We start from the raw sequence: 25,091 nt of genomic DNA on the forward strand, positions 1-25,091 counted from the left end.
GGTTTTTGATTGTTTGGAATGCAGGCATGGGGAAGGCATTTCTTTTTTAATAGAAGTTTTCACTTTGGAGTGAACCCCACCCTTCTTTTAGAATATACTTTCTGTAGAAGCAATGGTGCCATTGTACACCAAAGAAAAGAAGATCATTACAAGGAATTTTATGTGCTCCGTGCTTCATGGTTTCAGCCAATTTCCACAGAGTACAACTCTTTGATTTCCACTCTAATTGTAGAAAGCATCTCTAATTAGTCCTAAATTACTTATTATTCTGTAAAAGCAAATTCCTGTTTTGGTTTAATGGTAGAAGAAAACTTTTCAAGGTGAACGGATTTCAGCTTTGATGTGTTTCCTTCCTTTGGAAGGAAAAACATTAAATTCTTGAAGGATATCAGTTGGCTGAGGAGAAAGCTGTCTTTGGTAGAGAAGGAAAGCATGTGGGAAAGGAAATGGAAGGGATGGAAGGGGCCACAGAATTTATCTGATCCAACCTCCTCATTTAACATGGGAGAAAACTAAGGCCCCAGGAGAATAAATGACTTGCCCAGGAAAACCCTACCAGGAAGTATCAGAGGGAACATTGAACCTAGGTCTTTGGGAACTCTCCCAGATGATAATGTGAAGGATCTATTGAATCCATTGAACTATAAATTACGCCAGAGCAGTAATTGTTTTTTTTTTCCTATCTTTGTATGTCTAGTGCTAACACGAATTATTGATATGAGTGAAACTTAGTAGGACATTGTTATATATCTTGGGAATATAATACATGCTATTGGGGCATAGCACGAGTAAGTTATTGGGGAGAGAGGAAAAGGGGGAATAGAAGATCAGAGTCCCAATAGCACAGTGATCCAGTTGGAGAATCTATTGATGGTGTAAGATCAATCATATTGGGGTATTCTTCAGGCATGACTAGCAATAGAAGGAGAGCGATTACCAGATATCTGTAAAATCCAAGAACACCTGGGATTAAAAAGCCATGTTGCTTCTCAAAAGTATGGGTTGTTTGTAAATTCAGTCATTTTTAAGTTATGTCTGGCCCTTTTACTCCCCATTTATGGTTTTCTTGACAAAGATACTTCATTGATTTACCATTTCCTTCTCCATATCATTTTATAGATGAGGAAACTAGGCAAATAGGGTTAAGTGACCCACCCAGGGTCACACAGATAGTGTCTGAGTTCAAATTTGAACTCAGGAAGATGACTTTTCCTGACTCCAGGCACAGCGACTGTGGCACTTGGCAGCCCCAAGACATATTAAACTGGGAGCAAAGAGAGAGCAGAGTACAGTGTTCAGCAGACCAGGAAATGAATTCACATAGAGAGGAATACCATAAGAGACAGGTAGGTAGTGATGGTCCTAGATTCAGGAAGGTCAAAGTTCTAGTTGTATGATCTTGGGTAAGTCACTTGATTTTTTTATCTGCCTTTGTTTTCTCAGCTGCAAAATGCATGTCATAATAACACCTACCTCCCATGAGCAAACAAGGACTAAATGAGATATTATTAAAGCATGTTATTTTATGAATAGAAACGTGAAGCAAGTTGAACTAAAAATAACTTAAGCAATTATAACAATATTGCTGAGAAAAGCAACTTTAAAAGACTTGACAGGTGATAGACTTAAAATGCAGAAAAAGACAAACATTTTAAAATATAGATAGCATGGGGACTTATTTTGGCAGATATGTGGTGAGAGATTTGTTTTTTGTGTGGTTTTACACATTTACTTAATGTGGGATGCAAAGTAGAGTAGGGACAGACGTATTTATGTAAATTATGTTATTTGAAAAAAACTTTTTAAAAGAAGTAAGGGGAAGCTTTTTGTGAACTGATGCAAAGTAAAGAAGAATGAAGAATGCAATACATACATTGACTATAACAATGTACACATTAAAAGCAAAGAAAAAAAAGAATCTGAGCACAGTGTAGTCTTAATGATCAAGTTGTCCCTGAAGAAGAAATGAGAAAATATAATCTCTCCATCATTTGACAGGTAGAAGAACATGAATGTTGAGTACTGCCTACATGACCAGATTTGTCCGATCTGTAGGATAGTTTTGCTGAACTACTTCCTCTCCCCTACCCTAGCCAATTTAATTTTTCTTTTTGTTTCAAGGGAAGACACACTGGAGAGGGAAATGATATATATTCATATATGAAAATAATAAAAAAGCAAAACTGTCAGTAAACATTAAAAATGTTAAAGATCATGTCCAAAAACATGAGATCATATTATTTTCACAGGTATTTGTAAGAAAAGTATTCTAATCAAATAATATTTAGAGGAAATTACAGAAGATGAAATAGATCAATTTGATAACATGAAATTAAAAAGCTTCTACCCAAACAAAATTAAACTATGTTAAGATAGGCAGTGATGAATTGCTGAAAAAAAAAAGCCTTTGCATCAAATTTATCTGATAATTGTTTGGTATATAAGATATAATATTATAAACACATATGTGTCTATATACATATATACAATATACATATTTATATAAAATGAAAAATAATTCCCCAATAGATAAATGATCAAAGGATGAAAATAGTCCTCAAAAGAAGAATTTAAAACTATTATCAACCATAAGAATGAATTTTTCATATCATTAATAATAAGAAAAATGCAAATCAAAATAACCTGGAAATTTCAAGTTAAATCCAGCAAAGTAGCAAAGATGACATAACATGTGGTGGATGGGGTTGTGGAAAGATAGGTAAATCAGCAAATAATAGGTAGAGCTATAATTTAGTATAAACATTTTGGGAAACAATTTGAAAATTTATAAATAAGGTGACTAAACTCTCCATATCTTTTGACCCAGAAATATGACTACTAAATATTTACCTGATGGAAATCATACATGTGAAAAAGTCCCCACTTGAAAAAAAAAAGGTGGCGTTGGATAGATTATGCTTTGTCATAATGCTATCTGAAGCAAGATGGCCAGATGTTTAGGCTAAGTGGAATGAGTCATTGCTCAGCCACTGAAACCAGCTCAGCTAACCATTCAAAGTTTTCTAAATACTCAGGCCCAGAACTCACAGAATTCAGTAGAAAATCCCACCTCATTTCCCAGAAAGCAATGGTCCGGTTTTGTGTTTAATTCCATTTTCCCTCATTTTCTTGTATCCCTTCCACAGAAAGTGCTTTTTCTGCCTGGAAGGAATTCATATATTAGTGACTGAGAAGACAGGAAGGAAACCTTTTCTCCCTCTTCCCTTGCAAGATCTGAGTTTAAAATTCTGCATCAAAATTGCCTGTAAGTGGAGGGGGCGGTGGGGATAAACACATAACAGCAAAATGGAGCCTTGGCCAGGGGCCCCTTTAAAAAGATACATCTCATATTCCCTGATTGGCCTTCTCTCTAAATTATATCAAATTCAGCATAGCTCTAATTTTAGCAACCTCCTAAGTACCAAATTGCTTCATTCTGAGTATTTTATAGCAGGGCTGATCCTGGCAAAACTGTGAAATCAGGAAGTCTGTCTTGGGGACCCTTTTATTTCTTGGTTCAGGAACTCTCTTCTCTTCCAGGTTCCTCATTTTTTCCTCTAAATAAATTACTAATTTTACTGCTTTTCTCTCCTCCACCCACACCTCATCCTCCTCAGTTCCTGAGGTGAAAATTTATATCTTTTCATGAGTCTTTGCTGTTTAATGGTAAATTAACATAAAACAAAATGTCTTGGGGGATCTAATCAATCAATTAACAAGCATTTATTAAATGTCCATATTTTGAAATGCGTTTTGCTGAAACTTCAGGTACCTTGACAGGCGGTGGATAAAAATTCTGGGTGGGTGAGCCTCTCACATCATTCCTTTTCATAAAACTAGTCAAGTTTTACAGTATTATAGGTCTCTCTCTACTGGCTTCCGCAGATTTGGTCCCAGAGCTTTTCTTCAGACTATTTGCCATGCCTCCAAAATCTTTCTTCCTCAACTTCATCCCAAAGAAACTCTAGTTTCCATCAAGATTCATCTCAGATGGACATTCCCAAGACATTTCCTGAATCCCGACCAAAGATGTTAGTATGTTTCTTTTATCTGTGTATATAATACTGCTCCCCACTAGAATTAAAGCTCTCTGATGGTGGAGTATTTCTTTCCTGTCAGCCATTAACATAGTAGCCATTTTTTTCATCCTTTGGTTGTTTTTATTAATAGAATTGATCCATGTGTCTCATCTCCGCCCCCCTTCTCCTCATCACAGAAAGCATCATCTGGGAGACAGATATGTACAGTAGGCATCTACTGTATTGAATTGAATTCCTCTTCTACAAGAGATGCTACTTGTGCAGCCAAAGTGAATAGGACCATAGGAAGACTCTACTCCATCTTAGAATTTTTCAATAATGGAGGGGAGTCAATATATACAAGACCCTAATTCAGCTTCTTCCTTCTACCCTATTTAGCAGTCGATCAACCCCCAAGGTCATCCCATTTATGTCCAGATGCCTGGTAAAAATCCTTGTCGAGGAACTTTGTTAAATACTTTTTCAAACAGTTCATTTTTTGAAGATCTAACTGTTCACAGTTCACAAAGAAAAATCAGTAAGTTAATATTTCACTTAATTGCTTTTGGAACACAAAGTCAAAGGAAAAGAAAGTATAACATTTAAAAATCTTTAAATCTAATGTCTGGAAATTCACAGTCCTTATCTAATTTGGTTACCATGCTGTCCCAGCCTGTGGAAGAAGGGTCGAGGGAAGTGTTAAGAAGATTTGACTCCTGAACTTCCAGATTACAGATATAATCAGTTATATTTTCTTTCATATATTATACCACATAGAGTTCAACACTTTTCTATTCCTCTGTTCCTCTAGAGAAATGGACTGTACTTTTCCATTTGTGACCAAAAGATGTCTTTTTGTTTGTTTTTAGAAACTTTATCACAATCGGTCTGAAAATTCTGACCATAGTGGAAAGCATGCAGTTTAGAGAAGACCTGGATAAAAATATCCCTTTTGCCATTTGCTCCCTTGAACAAGTCAGTTGGTCAATAAATAATAAGTGCCTATTACATGCCAAGTATTGTGCTAAGTGCTAAGAATACAAAAAAGAAGACAGTCTCTATTCTCAAAGAGCTCACCATAAATCAAATAATAACCATTTATTAAACATTTACAAGGGGCAGCTCAGTGTCACAGAGAATAGATCCCTCTTTACATCCCACTTCCCAAGTCTTTGCTCTTCCTGTTCTCAATAGTCCACTTATTTCCTCTCACCTCACACCATTCAACTTCTACAGTCTCTATAATAAGTTGGTATTGTGACATGAAATGATTATATATATGAAGCTGGAAGGAACCTCAGAAATTATTTTTGTCCAATATTTTAATTTTTTAAATAAGTAAGCTAAGGTTTATTATATATAAAATATATATAAATATATATTTAATGATATGTATATAATAATAAATATAATAATAAATGAATAATAAATAAAATAATAATAAATAAATATAAAATATATAAAATAAAATAAATAAAATAAAATCTATATAGTTTAGATGACTTGCTAAAGGCCACTCAAGTAGCAAATATCAGAGGACAGTTTGGAATCTGTGCTCTGAGACCAAAGCCCAGATTTTTCCCATTATATTTTCTTCTATCTCCATATCTGCACAATTAATAATCCAAGCAATCCCTATTTAACCTAGCCAAATCCCATTACATCCTTTGAGCTCCCTAAAGATCACTTTTAAATAAACTCATTCCAAATTTGGGCTGACTCAGTAGCAGTATTCATTTAGATTATAATATGGCTCCTTGCAACATTCTTTTGCCTAAAGTTGCATGCACAGTTATGGAATCAACTAATAATATTAGGTAATGTAAGGTAATAATTTCTAACAATTCACCCTTCCTTTCCCCTTTAATATACAGCTTCTCCATATAAACTAAATGGATATTTCATTTTGATTTGTGTTTATGAAGTTGCTGAGGTGGAAACAAAATGATGTCTGTGGCTGCCAGAGATACATGGGAATGGCTTGAGTTTGTTCCCATTGGGCGAGGAAAAGAACATAATAAATGGCGCAAAGACAAAAACATTTATGAAAATTGGATGATATCTAAAGAGTGTGTGTTTTGCATCTTTCCAGTGTGGTTGGGGATAACAATCCAAATAATGACCACAAGATAAAATTGTTCCTTGGGAAAAGATTGTTTCAGCCACTCAAAAACAACAAAATACAATACCACAATTCTGTGGAGTTCAGGTAAAAGGAAATGGATACACAGGTTGCCGTTTAAATAATTTCAGGAGGAATGTATTCAGTGTTGGCAGAGCTCTGTTACTAGATGCTAAGAAAGTTCCTGGCTTCATAGGACTAAATAATCTAATGGAGCAATAAATTTGCTCCCAAATGAGTATAATGCAAACTCATAGTGGATATAAGTTAAGGTAGCTGCAATCAAGGTACTTTTTTTTTAAACCCTTACCTTCCATCTTGGAGTCAATACTGTGTATTGGCTCCAAGGCAGAAGAGTGGTAAGGGCTAGGCAATGGGGGTCAAGTGACTTGCCCAGGGTCACACAACTGGGAAGTGTCTGAAGCCAGATTTGAACCTAGGACTCAAGGTACTTTATGAGACTGGTGATTGAGTGGAATTATGATGAAGGAAGTGAATTAGAACTGCTAAGCATCAAAAAGATATTTGAGTGAATAAAACCTACACTCTACAGTCACAGAACTTAGTACAGTATTAAGAAAGTTCAGACAAGAGGGAAGTTGGCGGGAAAAAATATCTCCAGTTAGGAAGGAAAGAAAATGACAGAGAGAGAAAGTGGGAGAGAGAGAAAAACAAAAAGGGGAGAAAAGAAAGAGAAAACAGTGAAGAGACAGATCTGAAAATCATCTGCAGAGAAATTACAATTGGTCCAATGGAAGCTGATGAGATGACCTAAAAGGATGATAGAGAGAGAGAACCAAAGAAAGCCCAGCACAGACCTTTGAGAGACATCCATAATTAGTGATCTTGCATGCCCTAGACGAAGAGCCAGAAAGGGAAACTGAGAAATATCCATCAGACAGGAGAACGAGCTTAATACAATGTAAAAACTAGAGAAAAAAGAAATGGGTGATCAGACTGCAGAGATGCTAGTGGACAAGTTATCCATGGTACATGGACATAAATTGGTTGAGATTTGCATTGCTGAAATACTCACACCAATGAGGCACAAATCTATCCAAATACTTGAGCATCTTTAGCATATGTTTAGATTATTTCAAAGACAGAAGCTATTTGATTAGTCGTCAGAAAAATCAGTTTTCAGCATCTCAGTTCCTAGCCCTTTCGGTTCTCTCACTTCTATTGCTGGTGGCTAAAGACAAATCACTTAATTTATCCAAACTCCCCTGGAAGCAACTAAACGTGTAGATCCATTGTAGAGTATCTGCAGAGAAAGTACCTCCTATTAGGGAACATTCACAAAATCAAACGCCCAAGTGACAACTACTCCAGAGTATGCTTTATAACCCTTGGCACATCAGGACTAAAAAGCAATAGCTCTGGAAGGTAGCCAGGCTCAAACAGAAATGAAGACCACTAATCTGTACATGGGACTCTCTGCAGACCGCGCGTCTGACACCTCTGCTATAAGCCATCTGGACTTCCATTTAGTGTTACCTTCTCTTAGCTCTCTCCTCTTACCCTCCATCTCTGTAAAAGCAATGGTGCTAACCACTGGGAAAACAGGGGGGGAAGAAAACACTTAACTGGACTCCCACTTCCCCAGGGTTCTGCCATTTCATTCTCACCTAAGAAAGTGGGAAGTAGACCTTCCCACTTCCTTACCTACTTGAATGCATGCCCAGAAATGAATCTCTAAAGAGGCCCAGCTGGAAAACACAAGTTGAAGTTCTGACAAAAGTAATTGTCTCTGCTTGGTCACTCTTGAGGTTTCCTTGACAGAGATTAAATCAGGCCTTTTATCTTCTCCACAAGAGCACCATTTGTACATTCATCACTTCAGTCAGAATGGATTGAAACTAGTCAAACATAGCTTTCTCCAAATACCTCACAAGGGATTTTTAGGAATTGTTACAGAGTAAATAGGAAAAGCCTCCATCCTAGGAGCAGAGGAGCCTAGTTCTTGCTATGCCTGCTATTTGCAAACTCTATGACCTTGAACAAGTTGCTTAATCCTCAGGAGGCAGCGAAGAGGAGGGGATCCTGTGTCAGAATCTAGTTCAAAACTCTGGCTTGTCTTTTTGTCTCCTGGGGGCCACTCTGGACCTCAGCTTCCTCATCTGCAAAGTGGAGGCATTGGAGTAGTTAACCCCTATAGTTCCTTCCAGCTCTAGAGCCATGATCCTATGTCCCTCTTCATTCTGCTGTCTTCCCTCTGCTAATTATTTCCCATTTATCCCACACCTAGCTTGGATGTGCCTATTTGTTTTTGTAACACCCATGAAATTGTTATTTCTACAAGGGAAAGGACTATCTTTTCCCTTTCGTTCTATATCTGCACTTAATATAATTTTTGGCATATAGTAGGTGCTTACTAAATTTTTATGGATTGACTGATCCCTCCAAGCCTTCATTTCCTCATTGTAAAATGAGAGCAGAGAAAAAATATATTCAATTCAATCTACCTTCAATTCAAAATTTCTTAATTAAAACTAATTTTAATTAATAAATTAAAATGTAATCTTATATTTAGGATTCACAACAGTTCTGAAAGATAGAGTGGAGGCATCATTATTCTCATTTTACCAGTGAAGAAACTACTCTTCTGAGGTTTATGTGACTGTCATAGAGCTAAATTGAATTTGAACTTAAATTCTAACTCCAAGTCAGTTTTCAAAGCCAACTCCTCCATTTTACCAACTAGAAAACTGAGGCCCAAAAAAATAAAGTAACAGTTTTCTAAATATCACCCAGGTACAAAGTAGGAGATGTAGTATTGAATTTAAGTCCTTACATCTAAATTCAGAATTCTTTCCATTGGAGCAGGATTCTATCCATATCTTAGTGGCAGTTAGATACTTCTGCCTCTACTTTAAAAATTTTTTTTTCTCTCTCTCCCAGGCTATCATTTGTCATTGTGTTTGGGGATTAGAAGAAATCAATGGGAAAATTATGGATTTAGTGTGTTTCCTTATTCTCCAGAAAGGGATAGGGATAAGTATTTATATAGCACCTACTATGCATCAGGGACTGTGCTAACCATTTCTCTCCTCCCACCCCATTTGATCTTTACAACCATCCTGTGAAGTAGGTGTTATTATTATCCCCGTATTGTTTAGTTATTTCTCAGTAGTGTCCAACTCTTTGTTGACTCCATTTGTGGTTTTGTTTTTGTTGTTGTTGTTTTGTTTTTTGCAAAGATTCTTAAGTGGTTTTCCATTTCCTTCCCCAGATTTTAGAGAAGAGGAAATTGAGGTAAACAGGGTTACTTGACTTGTCTACAGTCACACAACTAATGCACCTTTGGCCAGATTTGAACTCATGTTTCTGACACCACACTCAATGCTCTATCCATTTTGCCATCTTGATGACACTTGAGTCTTGATAGATCTCTCCATTAATAAATAAATCCTTATTATGATAATATCTTACAAATATCTGTGCATCACTGTCACTCTTTTTTTTTACCTTTGCATGTAATTGTTTTTATTTTATTTTTTTACTTTTTAAACATTTTTATTTGGTTATTTACAAACATTATTCATTGGAAACAATGATCATTATCTTTTCCTCCCCCCAACCCCCTCCCACCACTTCTCCCATAGCCTGCCCACAATTCCACTGGGTATCACATGTGTTCTTGGTTCCAACCCATTTCCCTATTGTTGGTATTTGCATTAGAATGTTCATTTAGAGTCTCTCCTCAGGCATTTCCTCTCAGCCCCTGTAGTCAAGTAGTTGCTTTTCATCAGTGTTTTTACTCCCACAGTTTATCCTCTGCTTGTGGATAGTGTTTTTTAGATCCCTGCAGATTGTTCAGAGACATTGTATTGTCCCTAGTGGAGGAGTCCATTACCTTTGATTGTACCACAATGTGTTAGTCTCTGTGTACAATGTTTTCCTGGTTCTGCTCCTTTCGCTCTGCATCACTTCCTGGAGGTTGTTCCAGTATCCCTGGAATTCCTCCACTTTATTATTCCTTTTAGCACAATAGTATTCCATCACCAACCTATACCACAATTTGTTCAGCCATTCCCCAGTTGAAGGGCATCCCCTCATTTTCCAATTTTTGGCCACCACAAAGAGCACAGCTATGAATATTCTTATACAAGTCTTTTTCCTTATTATCTCTTTGGGGTACAAACCCAGCACTGCTATGGCTGGATCAAAGGGCAGACAGTCTTTTACCACCCTTTGGGCATAGTTCCAAATTGCCCTCCAGAATGATTGGATCAATTCACAACTCCACCAGCAAAGAATTAATATCCCTACTTTGCCACATCCCCTCCAGCATTGATTACTTTCCATAGCTGTCATGTTAGCCAATCTGCTAGGTGTGAGGTGATACCTCAGAGTTGTTTTGATTTGCATCTCTCTAATTATAAGAGATGTAGAGCAGTTTTTCATGTGCTTATTAATAGTTTTGATTTCTTTGGCTGAGAACTGCCTGTTCATGTCCCTTGCCCATTTATCAATTGGAGAATGGCTTGATTTTTTGTACAATTGATTTAGCTCTTTGTAAATTTGAGTAATTAAACCTTTGTCAGAGGTTTTTATGAAGATTGCTTCCCAATTTGTTGCTTTCCTTCTAATTTTAGTTATATTGGTTTTGTTTGTACAAAAGCTTTTTAATTTGATGTAGTCAAAATTATTTATTTTACATTTTGTGACTCTTCCTATGTCTTGCTTGGTTTTAAAGTCTTTCCCTTCCCAAAGGTCTGAAATGTATACTATTCTGTGTTTACCTAATTTACTTATAGTTTCCTTCTTTATGTTCATTTCAGTCACCCATTTTGAATTTATCTTGGTGTAGGGTGTGAGGTGTTGATCTAATCCTAATCTCTCCCACACTGTCTTCCAGTTTTCCCAGCAGTTTTTATCGAATAGTGGATTTTTGACCCAAAAGCTGGGATCCTTGGGTTTATCATATATTGTCTTGCTGAGGTCACTTGCCCCAAGTCTATTCCACTGATCCTCCTTTCTGTCTCTTATCCAGTACCAAATTGTTTTGATGACTGCTGCTTTGTAATATAGTTTGAGATCTGGGACTGCAAGGTCCCCTTCCTTTGTATTTTTTTCATGATTTCCCTAGATATCCTTGATCCTTTGTTATTCCAAATGAACTTTGTTATGTTTTTTTTCTAAATTAGTAAAGAAAATTTTTGGAAGTTCTATGGGTATGGCACTAAACAGATAGATAAGTTTGGGTAGGATGGTCATTTTTACTATATTGGCTCATCCTACCCATGAGCAGTTAACGTTTTTCCAATTGCTCAAGTCTAGTTTTAGTTGTGTGGAGAGTGTTTTGTAGTTGTGTTCATATAGTTCCTGTGTTTGTCTCGGGAGGTAGATTCCTAGGTATTTTATTTTGTCTAAGGTGATTTTGAATGGGATTTCTCTTTCTAGTTTTTGCTGCTGAACTATGTTGGAGATGTATAGAAAAGCTGATGACTTATGCGGGTTTATTTTGTATCCTGCAACTTTGCTAAAGTTGTTGATTATTTCGATTAGCTTTTTCGTTGAATCTCGAGGATTCTTTAAGTAGACCATCATGTCATCTGCAAAGAGCGATAGCTTAGTCTCCTCCTTGCCTATTTTGATGCCTTCAATTTCTTTTTCTCCTCTAGTTGCTACTGCTAGTGTTTCTAGAACAATGTCAAATAGTAAGAGGTAATAATGGGCATCCTTGTTTCACTCCTGATCTTATTGGGAATGCATCTAGTTTATCCCCATTGCAGATGATATTGGCTGATGGTTTTAGATATATACTGTTTATTATTTTTAGGAACGACCCTCCTATTCCTATGCTTTCTAGTGTTTTTAATAGGAATGGGTGTTGTATTTTATCAAAGGCTTTTTCTGCATCTCTTGAGATAATCATGTGGTTCTTGTTGGTTTGCTTGTTGATGTGGTCAATTATGTGGATGTTTTTCCTAATATTGAACCAGCCCTGCATCCCTGGTATAAATCCTACTTGATCATGGTGGATGACCCTTCTGATCACTTGCTGGAGTCTTTTTGCTAGTATCCTATTTAAGATTTTTGCATCTATATTCATTAGGGAGATTGGTCTATAATTTTCTTTATCTGTTTTTGTTCTGCCTGGTTTTGGAATCAGTACCATGTTTGTGTCATAAAAGGAGTTTGGTAGAATTCCCTCTTTGCTTATTATGTCAAATAGTTTGTATAGTATTGGGATTAACTGTTCTTTGAATGTTTGGTAGAATTCACTTGTGAATCCGTTGGGCCCTGGGGATTTTTTCTTAGGAAGTTCTTTGATGGCCTGTTGGATTTCATTTTCTGATATGGGATTATTTAAGAATTCTATTTCTTCTTCTGTTAGTCTAGGCAGTTTGTATTTTTGTATATATTCATCCATATTGCCTAGATTGCTGTATTTATTGCCATATAATTGGGCAAAGTAATTTTTAATGATTGCCTTGATTTCCTCTTCATTGGAGGTGATGTCCCCCTTTTCATCTTTGATGCTGTTAATTTGCTTTTCTTCTTTCCTTTCTTTAATTAGATTGACCAATACTTTGTCTATTTTGTTTGTTTTTTCAAAGTACCAGCTTCTTGTCTTATTTATTAAATCAATAGTTCTATCACTTTCAATTTTATTAAATTCTCCCTTAATTTTTAGGATTTCTAGTTTGGTTTTCTGCTGGGGGTTTTTAATTTGATCGCTTTCAAGTTTTTTCATTTGCATTTCCAATTGATTGATCTCTGCTCTCCCTTGTTTGTTAATATAAGCATTCAGGGATATGAATTTACCTCTGATTACTGCTTTGGCTGCATCCCAAAAGGTTTGAAAGGATGTCTCATCATTGTCATTTTCCTCGATGAAATTATTAATTGTTTCTGTGATTTCTTCTCTAACTAAACAATTTTGGAGTATCATATTGTTTAATTTCCAATTAATTTTTGATTTGGTTTTCCACATACCTTTACTGATCATTATTTTTATTGCTTTGTGATCCTAAAAGGATGCATTTATTATTTCTGCTTTTCTGCATTTGTATGCCATGTTTCTGTGACCTAGTGTATGGTCAATCTTTGTGAATGTGCCATGTGGTGCTGAGAAGAAGGTGTATTCCTTTTTATCCCTATTTATTTTTCTCCATATGTCTATTAACTCTAATTTTTCTAAGATTTCATTCACTTCTTTTACCTCTTTCTTATTTATTTTTTTGATTTGATTAATCTAAATTTGATAATGGTTGGTTCAAATCTCCCACTAATATTGTTTTACTGTCTATTTCTTCCTTCAATTCTCCTAGTTTCTCCATTAGAAATTTGGGTGCTATATTATTTGGTGCATACATGTTGATTAGTGATATTTCCTCATTATCTAAAGTCCCTTTTAACAAAATATAATTACCTTCCCTATCCCTTTTAATCAGGTCTATTTTTGCTTTGGCTTTATCAGATATCATGATTGCAACTCCTGCCTTCTTTCTATCAGTTGAGGCCCAGAAGGTCTTACTCCATCCTTTCATTCTGACCTTGTGTGTATCTACCCGCCTCATGTGTGTTTCTTGAAGTCAACATATGGTAGGATTTTGGATTCTAACCCATTCTGTGATTCGTCTACGTTTTATGGGTAAGTTCATCCCATTCACGTTCAAAGTTATGATTGTGACTTGTGAATTCTCTGGCATTTTGATATCCTTCCCTAATTCTAACCTTTCTTCTTTAGCTCTAACATTTTAATCCAGTGATTTACTTTGAATCAGTCCCCCTTGTCCCCTCCCTTGATATATTTCCCTTTCTAGCCCCTCCCTTTTTGTTCCCTTCCCTCCCCCCTCTCCTTCCCTCCTCTTTTGTTTCCCTCCCTCCCTCCCCCTTTGGTTTTCCGTTCTCCTTACACTTTTTGGGTAAGATAGAATTCAAGATCCCAATGGATCTGGATGTTTTTCCTTCTCGGAGTTGATTTCCCTGAGAGTAAGGTTTAAGTAAAAACTCTCTTCCTCTCCTTCTTATAGGAGTTTTCTTCCCCTCCCCTTCCCATGTGAATCTTTGAGTGAGAAAGATTATTCTATTTGATTTTTCTTTTCCCCCTATTTACACATTACATTTTCCGTATATTAATATATATATATAGATTGATATAAATGTAGTCCTTATTGAAGAGAGTTTGAATAAATGGAAAGATAACAATTTTCTCCTTTTCCCTTTCCATCATATTTACCTTTTCAGGTATTCCATGCTCTTTGTTTTTCGATATTGAACTTTCCACAGAGCTCTGGTCTTTTCTTTACAAAAAGTTGGAAATCTTCTATTTTGTTGAATGCCCATACTTTCCTTGGAAGTATATAGTCAGTTTTAATGGATAGCTGATTCTTGGTTGGAGACCCAGCTCTCTTGCCTTTCTGAAAATCATGTTCCATGCCTTACAATCATTCAGAGTGGAACTTGCAAGGTCTTGTGTGACCCTGATTGGCATTCCTTTATATCTAAATTGTCTTTTTCTGGCTTCTTGTAGGATTTTTTCTTTTGCTTGAAAGCTTTGGAATTTGGCGATTACATTCCTGGGAGTTGTCTTTTGGGGATTTAGTGTAGAGGGTGTTCTGTGAGCTCTTTCAGTGGCTGTATTTTCCCTTTGTTCTAGAATCTCTGTGCAATTTTCTTTGTTTATATCTTGTATTATGATGTCAAGTTTGCTGTTTATTTCTGGATTATCTGGTAGTCCAATTATTCTTAAATTATCTCTTCTTCCTCTATTTTCCAAGTCTGTCACCTTGTCAGTGAGATATTTTATGTTCTCTTCTAATTTCTTGATCTTTTGGCTTTGCTTTCTTGATTCTTGCTCTTTTACCTGCTCGTTGTCTTCCAGTTGCCTAATTCTGACCTTTAAAGCCTGGTTTTCCTTTTCAGTTTGGTCAAACCAGTTTTGTAGTTGCGTGAAATTCTTTTGCATTAATTCCCACTTTTCCTGCCATAAGGCTTCCATCTTTTTGATCAGTTTCGATTCAAATTCTTCAAAAGTTTGTGGAGAGTTTCCATTTCCTTTGGAAGGTTTCGGCGCATTTGCTTGTGTTTCCTCTTCTATCTCCTCAGTATTTTGTATTTTTGCTCCATGAAATGTGTCCAAAGTTGCCCCCTTCTTGTTTTTCTTGTTGTTTTGAGGCTTTTTTGGTTCTGTGCTCTTTGCCATCTCTATATGAGTGAAGGGGGCTGGCTCTTCTGTTATCTGTCTGGTGTTCAGTGGCTTTAGCCCCAGACAAACTGTCTGTCTTCCCCAGGAAGCCCGGAATTGCTGGTTTTTCGGTGTTTCGGTTTTACTACCCTTCTCAGTTCCCTCCTGATGCTTCTCTGTTACCTTACTTCTATGCTCTGTGCCTGGCTTGACACTCTCAGATGTATTTCAATGCCTTTGATGGCCAGAGGATCTTGCACTCTGAGGGGGAGGGGCCGTGGCTTCCAGGAGCTCTGAGGGCTGGTGATAGGATTAAGCTAGGAGTGAGTATGCCCTGAGGCAGGGACCTTCAGTGAGACTCAGATGGAAGGATCTGGTCAGGGGGCTACGGGCTCCCCTGTCTCTCTCTGTTTCCCTGATGTCTGGGTGCCCCCGCGACTGGCTCAGGTTGTTTTCAGGATGCGGCCTTCAGCTCAAAGGCCCTTTTGCCAGCCCTGAGGTTCCTGCTGCTGCCTCGGATTCAGCGCTCTGGGTTGAGGAGGATGGGTCCTGGGACCTTCCTTTTGCCTATCCCTTAGATCCGAGTGATCTCGGGTTCTGACTTTTGGGGGGCCATATCTTTTGATCCAGGTCCAGGAGGAGTGTTCCCGGGGTCTATTCTGTTGTTTGTTTTGAATTTTGGTGCCCTAGGAGCATTCAGTTTGAGATCGGTAAGGAAGGGTTTCTGGAGCTCTGAAATTTAGCTTTCTCTAAGCTGTCATCTTGACCGGAAGTCCACTGTCACTCTTCTTGGATCTAAAGATCCACAAGCCTCACCTTCCCCTTGGATGTCCCACTCTTCGGTGGCATTTGACATGTTGGTAATTACAGTCTTGTGTCCCTTCCTCTGCCCCAGTTGCCAGAGAGAATATGCCCAAGTTCTAGTTTCCTGAGCTCTCTACCTTAAGACCATTCTCAATTTTTCTTTCACCATCATCTATCCCATTCAGGCACTCAACACTGTTCCAAATTCATTGTTCTATTAGAGTGTCATACAAGTGTGCTCTTATGGTTGACTTTTAACCTGCTTAACTGTTTTTTTGTATGTTTAATCTTTGATTTTTCTTGACTAAATGAATGAAAATAAAGCATTCATTAAATTTCTACTCAGTTTCAGACACTCGGTACAAAATTGAAATGTTTCTATCTTCAAAGAGCTTATATTCAAACAAGGATATAAGGAAGACCTACCCTGGATGGGAATTTTGGTCTGTGGAGGTACAGGGGTGATTTTCCACAAAGGCAGTGGATTATACGCCCTTTCAAGAAGCAGTGCTAGTATCTATTGGATTATTATGATGAAAGCATGCTGCAGAAATAGTGCAAGCATACAATATGGCCAATGGAAACATTGTTATTTAGCTGGATGACTGGGATGTGAATTGTGATCTGGTTTGGGGCTCGAGAAAGATAATGGGCAAGGCAAATCACTTACTCATGAACCAAAGTAGATCACCTCTAGAGTGAAATTTCCAAACCTGATTCTATTTACTGCCCAGAATCTAGCAATCAGATTTCTGAACATCTGGCATGGAAGATGCTGTGGTAAAGAAGGACCATAGCAAAGCATGTGTTGAGATGACCATGGTAGCTGGCTGACTGGAATGTGAAACGTGATCTCTGCTCTGGAGTTAGCTTCATCTAGATCTTCATTCTAAACATCTCTGTAATTTCCTTGTCTCTATTCTTACTCCCAGGTCCTATTTTGCTATAAAGAAATCATGTCATGAGTTCAGAACCAAACGAAACCATCTCAATTTCATTCCTTTTCAAATTTTCACTCTGCTTTACAGATATCCATTAAAGCACCCTCTCATCTTCTATATTATCATTGCAAATACTTACTTTGTTATGTAAACTCAGAGGAAAGAGAACTCCAATTTGCAGTCACCTAGCATGATGTGATTTACCTTTTAAACAGCATCAATTCTTGATTGATTGGATGAGTTCTAAAGTCCTTTCTCTATAAGAAATAAAGTAACAGCAAGTGATATATAGAAGCAATGCACTTGAATTATTGGGGAATGGTTCAGTTTCCTGAGAGGCTGGCCCAGGAAGTATTGTAAGCATGATATTCAAGTTGAATTTCACGTTCTGTCCCCAAACATTAATCTATCATGATTCCTCTCTCCTCCACCTCCTTCATTTATTGATTTTAAAAAAGTCTATTGTACAACAAAACAAAATCATGATAAATGCTCCCAAGTTAACAAGTTCCCTGTAGCATCACACTATTGTAGGCATGAAAAATAAGAAATATGAGAGTGATATCATTTACGGCCTTGAGTTAGACTTCATTTCAGGGGTATTTCGCTGTCTCCTACCAATGTGATGTGCATTCTGATAAGTTCTGCAGTAAGGGTTGCTATGTTAGTGCCACAACCAATCTGTGGAAGCAGAGAATAAAGTGTAGGGCTTTCCAAAATGCATATTTGGAATAACTACAATAGAATTAAATTTGCACTTCACTTTTTAATTCATTACTCCTTAACCACACTTAGGGAAAGTGGGAGATTCTTGTCTCACTAAATGTATTAAATGACAGATAAAGTCAATATGACTGTATTCAATTATTTTATGGGCTTAGTTTAATTGACGTTTTAGTCATTCCTGTTCCTTTCCATATGTGAGGATCATGTGCAACCTTGGCACCAGAGCATTAAATTGATCCAATGGTCTAGTTATACCTGACTGTTCTATATTCTTATTTTGAAAATAGGAACCCCCCCCCCATCTACATTGGTTAGTTGTCTCAAACAAAATTATCCTAAAACAGAGTTCAAGGCTCTATAGTACATGAATGTTCAAACACTCAGTTCAGTGCTCTCTTCCAAAGACCAGGAAGCTATTTCCTCCTTTAGTACAGACAACAGTTGTATCAAAAATTAATATGGCAGAACTCAAAGCCATTCATTTCAATTCAGCAAGCATTTATCAAACATCTGTTATCTTTTTTTTAAACCCTTACCTTATATTTTGGAATCAAAACTGTGTTTTGGTTCCAAGGCAGAAGAGTGGTAAGGGCTACACAATGGGGGTCCAAGTGACTTGCCCAGGGTCACACAGCTAGGAAGTGTCTGAAGCCAGATTTGAACCCAGGACCTCCCATCTCTAGGCCTGACACTCAATCTACTGAGCCACCCATCTGCCCCCTCATCTTTTATCTTCTAAGCACTGTAATATGAGGTATAGCATGCTAATATTGATGTTATAATATAACCCCTCACATGGATATGTATCTGAATGGGCAGGCTGGTTTTCCCCATCCTATCCATATAGTGGCTGATTTAGATTCCCAGAAAAAGAGACCATGATGACACAATTGAGTCTAACTAAACCTCATTCAGGGTTTTAGAGGGAACCCCTATTATGGAAGAATACCATCTGCTTACTCATCATTATATCTCTTAAGCCCCCATTGGTGTGCTTCATTTACACAAAACCAGCTATTCATAATGAAGACAACCATTGAATCTCAACATAACCATTTACTTAACAATAAGGAAAAATAATAATATATCACAGATAGTACATGAGCAAATGCAGAAATAGTCAGAATGGCACAGTTTACACATAAATTCTCTCATCAATGCCCTCAGTAGCTGTGAGAAAGGGCAGACATACACAAGAGAAACTTGACAAGGAAACACATGAATGGGGAAAATGCTTGCTCAGGATGAGATAATTCTGGACTTCCATATCATTAGCCTCTTCAATACCATCTGTACCACAGGAAGCTGCCTCTGTGCCAAATCTACTCTTACTTGTTCTCTCTATTCTTCCTCTAGGCAAATCCTCCTCTGTTTCACATTCTCAAAACCATGAAGGATTGGCATGCTCTTGTACTTTACCTTTACAGAGTTAATGAAGAAGTAATTCACCATTTTGTTGTCTGGAAGCCCTCCCCCCCTTTAAGTCAGAGAACTGCAAAATTCATCAGGTTGTCACTTTCTGAGAAATGCAGATGAATCCAGTCAATTCCTGACTACCTAGAGTACAGCATTTTCTAATAATTCTCAGACAGACCATCTATTAGACAGCTGCAAAGACCGTCTTGTCCTTTTCTTATTTTCCTGAGAGGGTAGGAGAGAGTAAAAGATACATCTGAGAGTTTTTACCTCTCTCATGTTATAGATGATGCTAACAGGAAATTCAATTTTCTTCCAATAAAAATCAGCTTTTCTCTGACTAATCAGGAAATGGCAGATTAAGTCTTCTTATCAGCTCTCTCTCTCTCTTTTTGCCAGGTTCTTCACACAGATCCCTCAAAACTGACTTTTCCACCCCTCTTTGTAGTCATTATACTTTTTTTTTTGAGTTCTCTTAACCTTACCATTCTTAACTACTCCAACAAGATTCTTCTCTACTTTCAATGGCTCAGATCAGTGCTTCCTGGTCCTCAGTGAATAACCTTTCTCTTTTCCTGTTAGTTATGTCAGTAGTTAAAATTTAATCATCCCTATTTTCAAAGAGATTGTGATTTGGTGAGTTTTGATTTCTTAACCTTTAAAAAGTTACATGCAAATGAGCTGAGGGAACATAGTTCTCTGTAGTCTTTATCATTTCTGAGTACTCAACCTAGTCATCAACATTCTGTATCTCTGAAAACACCATTTTTTAGGATTGCAATTTTATAACATTTTACTAAATAAAAGTATTTTCCTTCCTCCTTTTAGCCTCCATATTATTCTCTTATGAAGGGAACATAAAATTGTGGAATTTACATGGTCATTAAACCTTTTTTATTTATACAAAAGTCAAATGTTTTGCCCTTTATGGCATCTGAACTGCAAGCCTCCTATCTGAAAACTTTATTTACATGTGATTTTTAGTATTTTATTAAACAAAAGTAAAAAAAAAATTCACATGGGTGAGGATAAAAATAGAAGTTTTCATTTTTTAAATGGGTTTTGCATTAGCTAGTTATTTGAATGTATAGAGCCAAACCTAGAGATAGAATGTATTGAATTCAAACTTGGGCTTTGACTCTTCCTAGCTGTGTGACCCTGGGCAAGCCACTTAACCTCAATTGTCTACCCCTTACTGCTCTTCTGCCTTGGAACCAAAACTTAGTTTCAATTCTAAGATAGAAGGGAAAGATTAAAAAAATATATTGAGATTTTAGTCAACTGAGAGTTCAATCTAGGTTCTTGCTCCTTAGAAGTTTTCCAATACAACAGACCAGATGATCTCTTTTGAGATATATTGCAGGGAAGGAGGGTTCCTGTTTTGTATGGATTGGATTAGTTGCCCACTGAGGCCCTTTCCAACTCCTCAAATCTGTGATTCCATGAATTCAAAGAATGCAAATCCTAAATAATCTTAGGTCAAAAAAAAGTAAATCACATTGTACTGAAGGGCTCTCCTGATTACAATGGTGGAAATGTCACTTAATCTCTTTCTGCCTCAGTTTCTTCAACTTTAAAGTGGAGATAATAATAGTGACTACCTTATATTGTGAGGATACAGTGAAATAGCATTTATAAAGTCCTTAGTACAATGTCTGAAACAAATTATGCACTTAATAAATATTTGATTATGTCCCCTAATAATGTTCTAATGGAACTGGAACTATTCAGAAAAAGTCCAGGTCAATGAACAAACATCTAAGGGAATGATGGTAGAGACGTGTGAAAGTTCTGAACTCTAATGTCAAATTCTTTTCTACTGCTGATTCTAATGCTTCTTTATTACATGATTTGGGACAATATAAGATTACAGAGTTCTACACTTGTTTCAAATGTTGCCTCAAATACTCGCTAGCTTTATGACCGTCAATGAATCACTTAAATTCATCTGTAAAATGGAGAAAATAATATCTGTCAATTATCCTGTCATAATGTTTTAAGGTTCAAATGGCATAATTTATTGTATATGTTTTGAAAATGGAAAATGCTAAATATTAGCCATTTATTATTGGTTATTGATTCTTGGATTACTTGTTACTGCCTTGGGCTAGTCTCATAATCTCTATCTGCCTTGGTTTCTTCAAGTGTAAAATGGTGAAATGGGGATAATAATAGCACCTCTCTCACAAAGTTTATGTGAGGACCAAATGGGGTAATATTTAATAAAGCACTTAGCAGAATGACTGACCCATAGTAGACAACTAATAAATGTTTGTTCCCTTCCTTCTCTCTCCCCATACCACCCCTAAACTACATATGATTTTCTTCTAACATCTCTGTTGATGGTATTTTGACTTGAACATTATAACTTGAACTTCTTTCATTTATTCATTGTTTTTAATTATAACCCTATTTCATATCCTCTATTCATATAAGCAGATTATAGCTGCTGAATTTTAATGAATTAGGAAGAAATGTATTTTTAAATTTGTATTTAATTAATTTAGAATATTTTCTATGGTTACATGATTCATGTTCTTTCCTTCCCCTTCTCCCCCCCTCCCCATGACCAATGAGCAATTGCATTGGGGGAAACATATTTTTTTAAGAGAGCAAAGAAACTGAAATTGAAGGTTTTAGGCAGTACTTCAGTGGATTAAATTATTTTTGTTTCAACATACTTTGAACTGTGTCATTATCATTGTCAAATACAATTAAGTAATGTCATGTATTAATATATTAGGAGTAGGGCAGAAATGAAGACCAACACTCAAAACATTGTCATCATACCAATGAAGGCATTCTCTCAGATGATACATAGCCCATCAATCAAGAAAGCAAGGATTTATTAAGTCACTTCTATGTGCTAGCCACAATCCCTATCTAATTTCATTATAAATAGGATACTCTACATTCCAGGACTTCTCTTTGCTTTATCTTTTTTTTAATCCTTACCTTCTGTTCAAAATCAATATTAAATATCAGTAACAAGGTAAAAGAGTAGGAAAGGCTAGGCAATTGAGGTTAAGTGACTTATCCAGGGTCACACAGCTAGGAAGTGTCTAAGGCCAAATTTGAGACTAGGACCCACTATTTCTAAGTCTGGCTTTCTATCTACTGAACCATCTACCTTCCCTGCTTTGCTTTTTCTTGATGTCACAATGCAACTCTCAAAGCACACAGAGTACCCCACTTTTATGTCTCATAACTCTCTTTCCTGGCCCTCGGACTGGAAGGGGTCTCTCCCTGTTTCTGGATAGAAGTACCTCCATTCCTGAATTTCCCAGATGTGTGTTCTACCTGGATTCCTATGATTGTGTCATTGGAGAAAAGGATTGAAGGGGAGCGGTTTGAACTGTAAGGCTGGTCTTTAGGGGCATCAGCCCAAAGAGACAGGTGCAACCAGCTCTTAAGGTCAGAACCTTTTCTTCCTCTTGCTGTCTACTGCTAAGACTTTGAACTTAAGAAAACTAGCACAGATTAGCATGGACATGAATAAAAGAAACCCTCTACCAGCCTGTGAGGCCTGGCCTCAGTTTGAAAGCTGAGAGAAACTCAAACCCCATCTGGGAAAAAGTATAGGGAAATCCCTATTCCCTCTACCCTGATACCTTCCCAGGTTGAACTTCTTATTAAAATTCATCTTTATTTAAATAACCTGCAGTCAGATAAGAGGACTATCATTTCAGGGGGACATAGAGGGAGCAGAACCTCAGGACAGTCATTCAACCATAAACAGTCCTTATCAGACCCCTGCTGGGTGACCTTGGTCTGAGAGGAGGCTCATCCCTCAGGGGGGTGATTCCTGCTCTAGGGTATGCTCAACATCAATCAATAGAGAAGACACCCGCTCGGGCTATCATAGGTGGTCCATTTCTTGGGAACCCCATTTTTCAAAGATAGCCTTTTGGCAGGGGGTATTTCTCTTCTTTTACCTCACCAGCATCTATCCCTGCAACTCTTCCATTTCTTGGTACAAACCCTCCCTCATCCCCTGTTCCTCTTCCATCCTCAACAATTCCTTTAAAAATTTTCAGTGGCAGAAAATCCAGAGCTTGATTCAGTTTTCCTTTCCCATAACCAATCTATTTTCCTTTTCACCCATATGTTACTTAGATAATATCCATTATTCTTCTCTTTCATAATTCCTTTTTGTAATATGTGGTGGCCTGTTCATGCCCACTTACTATGAACTACTTTTATGCCCTTTGAATTACATGCATTTTACTTCCCTGGGGAGAAGAGTATACTAAAATTCTAAGATATACATCAGAAGAATATTGATATTTTTCAAATTCAGTTTTATTTTAGGGAGGGTCCCTGAAGGAACTTTGGATTTTCTGTAAGGGCTCTTTATGACAGGTCTAGATTTTAGGAGCATCCATGAACTTAGATGAGAAAAATTATCTTATTTCAACCTAACTGGTGTCCTTTGTAATCTTGCACAATTATTAAATTTATCTAACTCCTTTATTCTGAGAAGAGTTAAACCGGCTTCACAAGACTTCTAAAGCAGTCCATGAAGGTAGTTCTCATTTAGGGAAACTAGCACAATCTCCTCATTTAATTGAATTCTCAACTCAACTTATTTCCCACCTGGAGTATTTGACCAAGCTGTAGATATACCAATGGGTAAACTATATAGTTTGTCCATCCAATAGTAGCTCATACTTTATATAAAACAGACATTCTTTATTATCTTCATTTTTCCCATGTGGAGAGGAAGGCCAAATACTGTTGAGCATTTATGGATCTCAGGTAGGAAGCTCTGCAACATTCTGTGTTGCAATTATCATATCATCCACAAAAAAATCTGAAAGAATTTTCCATTGATCAAGAATCCCACTCAACTTAGATTCTAAATTGGATCTTCTCTATGACAAGAGTGAAGAACTTTATTGAACCTGGGTCTACTCTCTCTGCTTAGTATGTCACCATTAATAATCATGTGGTCAGTGATTTTGTTGATGTAGTACATCTTTCAAGGAATCTTTGAAATTTTTGACATATACCTGGGAGGTATATTTTAGGGAGAGAACCTTTAAAGATAATTTTCTGCTCTACCATATCAAGTGTCTTTCCTATAACCAACCAGCAATAAGTGCAGTGGTCTCTTATATTGTTCACATCATTCGGTCAATTATGAGAAAGAAATCTTGAATTTTTAATGATTAAAATTTGGGGGAGTTTCCATATAGATTGCAAAATAACTCTATAGATTGGTAGTTACAGTATCTTCTGTCCTTTTCTTTTTAGAGGTATGAGATCTATCCCCTGTGTCATTCATATCTTCATTTCCTTCTGATATCTTGCTAATCAATTTGTCAACACTTTCAAAATTACTCCACCTCCATTACAGGTTTCTTGTACATTATCTACACATGGTCTATATATACTTGATTTAATCTTCTTTTCCCATATTTTTGATACAATTTTAACAAATTCCTTCAGAAACATATTTGGGACTTTGAAATCAGTGTGCAAATATAATATCACCACTTCTTTGGCATCAAAAATTTTGTTGTAACTATCTTGGTGAATTTTTTCCATCCTTTGTCTTGTTATCTGTTTCCTATTTTAATCTTTAAATGTCCTCAAGGTGACTTTGTTTATCAAAGTTTCAAACCAAATGTTTTTTGGACATTTTTTTTCCTTGCTCAACTACATCTCACTGTTTTGTGAGGCAAAATAAATCAAATTTTCCATCATCCTTCTGTGTAATATATATGTATATGTGTGGGCATAATTTTTTTCTAAATCAATGTTGCTTTTATTTGCAATGTCTTATCAAATATGTCTTAACTGTTTGCAGACTCACTGCTTTTAGTCCTATTTAGACTTGTCTTTTTAAAGAAAAATTTAAATGCATCCCAAAGATAAAGATAGAAGAAAAGGACCTATTTGCATTAAAATATTCATAACTC

The sequence above is a fragment of the Monodelphis domestica genome, chromosome 6, assembly GCF_027887165.1.
Source record: "Monodelphis domestica isolate mMonDom1 chromosome 6, mMonDom1.pri, whole genome shotgun sequence".
In the NCBI taxonomy this organism is placed as follows: Eukaryota; Metazoa; Chordata; class Mammalia; order Didelphimorphia; family Didelphidae; genus Monodelphis; species Monodelphis domestica.